The sequence below is a fragment of the Littorina saxatilis genome, linkage group LG8 (assembly GCF_037325665.1).
Source record: "Littorina saxatilis isolate snail1 linkage group LG8, US_GU_Lsax_2.0, whole genome shotgun sequence".
Classification (NCBI taxonomy): domain Eukaryota; kingdom Metazoa; phylum Mollusca; class Gastropoda; order Littorinimorpha; family Littorinidae; genus Littorina; species Littorina saxatilis.
Genome location: NC_090252.1, coordinates 64,708,158 through 64,713,500, shown reverse-complemented (window position 1 = coordinate 64,713,500; position 5,343 = coordinate 64,708,158). Strand labels below are relative to the sequence as shown.

Here is a 5,343-nt window from a genome sequence, read left to right as displayed (position 1 = left end):
AGGTAAGCCATGTACCTGTGTATCAGGGGCGGACCTAGGGGAATGGGGGCGCTCTGACATCATTACACGGGGGACGCCGGTCAAAAATGGCGGACACTACTCTTACATCAGCCAATCAACCGTCAACGACATACGGCTTGAAATGCAGCAACATGATCAAACACATGAAACGTGACGCATCACAAAACTTCATAAAGCATGTCATTTTGTTGTACACTTCGCCTACAAAGTTACAGTTACAGTACTGGAAACAAAGAGCGATCCTCAGCGAAGCGAAAACTGAGAACTTCTTTGTTCCTCAACAAACTGGCTACGAAGCGGAATTCCGTCCAGCAAAGTATTCAAATCCCTTCTCATCGAAAACCGAAATCTGAGAAAGGTTCGACTTACCTTACCGGACTTCATCGTTATAAAACTGTCCTTGTAAAAAAGGAGATCTAACATAGGTCTACTCGACTTAAAATATGGTGAGACAGGCTTTCTCATTGAGTTCACTACCCAAAATATATGTGTCAACCATAATTCCCGTTCATCAATTGTAGGGGTTTCTGTGCCTAAATCGTAAATAGGTAGCTTTACGGGCCAATAGCACGGAGGGCTTAACTTTGGACTTTTAACCGACTACTACTCAGACTCTACTGATCTCCAGAAATAATATGTGATGAAAATGGGAAAAAGATCGCAACGATACACATGGGTCTTCTCGACATAAAATATTGCGAGACAGGCTTTTTCTCAGCGAAAACGAAACGTATGAGAACGAGTCTGCCTTACTTGATTCTTACGAGTCTTTAATTCACAAGACTCTAAAACAACTTTAGAACAACTGGTCATCAAATATTAGAAGTTATTAACGCTCAATTTCAGCGCCAAATCATAAAAGTAATTAGAAACTGATCTAGAAAACACATCTCTCCGCTAGATCAAAATGGCGTCATCAACTCTGACGCGAGACTGGTCGGACATCGCCCGGGACCAAATCAGCGTCAAAATGTACATATGCAAACATCATAGCATCAAATGAAACATAAAAATGAAGCAAAATGAATGAATAAAGCATAAGGAATGAATAAAGCATTTAGTTACTTACAGATTCTCCTCAGTGAGCACACTTGAAAGAAACACAAACTCTGCTGCTGACGCCTAGTCGCGAAACACAAAGACTGAAAGAGACAGGTCTCGGAATGAAAACCACAAGTCGACCGCTTACTAACTTCGCGCCAAACTACACTAGACCGGTTCACGACAAATTAGAGCAGAGCTTCGACACGTTCACGGCTACCGACAACACACATGGAGCACCCAGCTCGCAGTGTCACAAATCGCGTTTTCTGCTCTACGTTAAAATTAATATTAAAAGTCCTACGGTTTTGAGCCATTAAGGACTTGAGTGTTTGTCCGCTTTCAAAAAGAGGAAAGAAAGAAACAAAAAATAAGGAGAGGAGGGCAGGGGGTGGGGTTGAGTTGATAATGCTCTGTGGAATTTGTTAAAATGAAAAGTAGTTAAGATGTTTCTTGGTAAGAATTATAAGTCTGTATTCTATATCTTGAATAACGGGCTTGTAATATTATTTTTATTTTATTTCAAATCGAGTTAAAAAGTGGAACCTTTCAGGATCACCAATAAAACCAAATAGATGAGCAAGTAAGAGGAACACGAACAATAAATCTCAAAACTTTTTACAAATAAAAGGATTAAGATGTAAGCCACGAAGGCCGTGGTAATAAAAACAATATGTACAGTTTGGCGACTAATGGGCCTTGGGTGAGGATATGTTGTCTAAAAGGTAGTCGCTGGAATCAGGAGGGATGGCGGGAGCCACTCGACCTCAAACTGAAACACGCTGATGTGATAATCTGGGCTTAGTTATACCCACAGCCCCATGTCCGAGTCCCTGACCAGTCGGCACAGCAGCAAGCTGTGTGACCAGCCTAGAGAACTGCTACTGCGCAGATAATCCTGGGGACTCAGACCATGGAGCTGCATATGGTCATATAAGGTTTTAAAGGTAATTCTATTTGTAGCGCATGGAGCGAAAATGTGTTGAAATGAATAGGGTTCTCCACAATGGCAGGACTTGTTAAAGATATGGAAGCGGCAGCCGCCGGCACGGAGGCGTCTGAAGATAGTGAGGAGGTTTGTTGGGAGATCGGGGTGTAGATCGTTCATATCAATGGGTTGATAGGACAGAGATGTTACGTACTGACTTCGAATGAGTTTACGGATTTTACTGTAGAACTCGGTTACTGAGTAGCCGATGTTAGTGTTAGCTGGGCTAGATTCTGCCGCTTCTTTGGCAGCGACATCCGCCAGTTCATTTCCCCGGACCCCTACGTGAGAGGGGACCCAGAGAAATGATACGGATGTGCCGGATGAGATTAACTGGTGACATATAAAGAGGATTTCTCTTTGTAGCTCTGCCCGATTTGATGTGTTTCGATGCAGAGCTTGTAATGAAGAGCGCGAGTCAGAGCAGAAAACTACCGCACGCGGTGTGACTGGGAGGTCATTTATAAAAGTGCATGCCATGAGCAAGGCAAATAGCTCGGCTGAGAATATGGAGATGTCTTTATTAAGAGTATATTTCCTTGAGATTTTGAGATCTGGGATCACAAAGGCGCAGCCAACGCTGCCGTCTGCAAATTTGGATCCGTCAGTAAAGACTTTTAAATGCTCCGAGAATTTGTAGTTTAGGGTTTCTTTTGTAACAGTAGCTAGGTAGACGGGGTTATCTTTTTTGGTAGTATTATCTTCACTGTCGTAAACTGACAAGAAGTGTTAACAGAATGGAATGATTTGCACGGAACTATACAACCGCGCATTAATCGATCGCCTGCGCAGGTTGACTGGTTGAGTGATTCGGATTCGATCAAACTTTCGCACAAAAACTCCTGTTTTCTTTGAATAACTGAAGAAAGGAGGAATAAAGAGGTTACACACCTCTCTCAGTGATTATTAAAAATAATGGTCTCAGTTCGCGGTCATGAAAAAGCTCGATGAAGCTCGCATTTTTCATGATCCACCAACTTAGACCATTATTTTTAATAATCACTGAGACTCGGCATGTAACCTTTACTTAATGACCGGTGATTTTTAATGAGTTGGGGCATTCTGACCAATTCCAGGATCTGTTTCATTAAAACGCAAACTTGATTGAATTATAATCTGTATTTAGTATCACTTGAAAATTCCTGCTTCCATATTTAGTTATGAATCTTCAGATTACGATTTGAAACTGATTTACCCTTCCGCTTCCAAAAATCACATCAATCTAGAGAGGAAACATAAAATCACATACCTTGTTATTTGCTTCTGGTCGTTAGATCTGAATGCAGTATTACAACTGAACTATGTGCACAGACTGAGTTTGATATCTACTTGAATGAGTGAGCTGTCCTACCCACGTAACCAAATAAACTCTCTCTCTCTCTCTCTCTCTCTCTCTCTCTCTCTCTCTCTCTCTCTCTCTCTCTCTCTCTCTCTCTCTCTCTCTCTCTCTCTCTCTCTCTCTCTCTCTCTCTCAAATAGGCTGCTGAAGGGTTGGGGATTATCTATTCGAAAATTCGCTCACCTTCAAATGTGGACTCCGTTGCGTCTTCAGCAGAACTTGGTCACAAGCATGGCTCGTATGTTTCGTGACGTTCAACAACAGGCTTTGAATTAGTTCATCGCGGCAGTAAACACACAATTCTTTTATCTCTGCTCGTGGTTGTGAAACAAATCTACAATCTACAGACTTTCCAGTTTTCGAAAACCATACGAAGACTTGATGCACTGGTCACATTAACAACTACAGGCCTGAACATATATATTTTCTCTGGTGAATCCATGGTTCCCAACTCGATCACAAGGATAAGACAATCTAAAGTTTTGTCAATATTTTCACGAGTTTTCATTCACAAACACCTGGGAAATAAATCTCATGTTCCCCATGCAATACATCGAGGTGGTGAATGGGTTTGAGCTTTCATGTGAAACGTGGATTGTCAAAGTAAAAGCCAATCAGGCTGATTGTTTGATGTGTGGAACCATCGCGGCTTTGGATTTGTGTTTCCGAGGACAACGATTGTAAGCATTCACTCTCAAGACCCAATCAATGTTGATAATTACCGCGGCGACTCATGGTCAATTTGCAACTTATCTCTGTAATCGCAAAAATCCACAACGAAAAGTCATAAACACTTAAAAAGAAAAGAAATATGCTCAACACTTACTGAACTCACACGTATGATCGCAGCTCTGTACATTTTCAGACTGGAAGAAAAGCGTCAACAAGCTACGTTTGACGTCACATACAAGGTTGACGTGTTATCTCGAGCTACTGTGACGATGCTTTGTGGCCCGGAGTTGGATTCTAAAAATTCGTCTCCCTGTGGGTTATTGTGCATATTGTTTCACAACCAAAATGATGACAAAAACGATGTTTGGTGGCTTGTCGTCAGACCAGCAGTTTGTTGTTGGTCCTCGGGGAGCATATCGCCTTTTGTCTCATATTTATCAACCGCGGCCTTCGGCCTTGGTCGATAAAGATGAAACAAAAGACGATATGGTCCCCTTGGACCAACAAAAAAGCTGGTCTGTCAACAAGCCATCAAACATCTTATAATGTTTGCATCCCATTATCTGAAAGTTGCAAGAAGAATCAAGGAATAGGAAAGTTGGCGGTGAACAGACTGACGACCGCCGCTGACAACTTTTTAATTATGCCTGGTCACGGGGTCACATGCGCAAGAAGCATGCGCAACCTGTCTGTCGTCTGCTGCAATCTCGGTTTCTGATAACTCCACGACTTCCGTTCCGTCTAGAGCAACGAAGAGAGTTTTACCTTGTAATAGTAGTAGTCTTGAGAGCGCACAGGCCTAGCCCACTTTGATCCCGACCCGCTCGTGACGAGTGCCTGTGCTTTGGGTGGGAGGGGGGATACGTTACTTTACTTTATTTGGTGTTTAACGTCGTTTTCAACCACGAAGGTAATATCGCGACGGGGGGAGGGGGGATAGTCAGTATGGAGTTTATGTGAGATAAACAAGGCCGGCTGACGTCCTACCCATAGCCGCATGTCTTCTTCTCTTCAGTGCGAATAGATCCACCAACACTCACTCATTTCATGAAAACAGCTCATGTTATTCCGCTATTGCATCTATAGGCCTACCCTAAAACTAGTCATGTTATTTTACTATGCTGAAATGGAACAGACATTTTTGCAGAAGCCAACGCATTCCTGTTCATCACGATCGCTCTCCAGAATCCAATTAGGTGGCGTCTTGGCTAGCGCGACGTGTACAACTTGGAAAATGTATGACGTAAAACCTCAAGCTGATGACGTTATAGGTACAGGATGT

The 5,343-nt window shown here is 42.6% G+C and overlaps 1 protein-coding gene across 1 annotated transcript in view; it reads right to left on the bottom strand.

Moving 5' to 3' along the window:
• The window catches only part of LOC138974160 (uncharacterized), a 318,701-nt gene that overhangs the window by 189,106 nt on the left and 124,252 nt on the right, over positions 1–5,343 (bottom strand). The gene's annotated exons all lie outside the window — the stretch shown is intronic.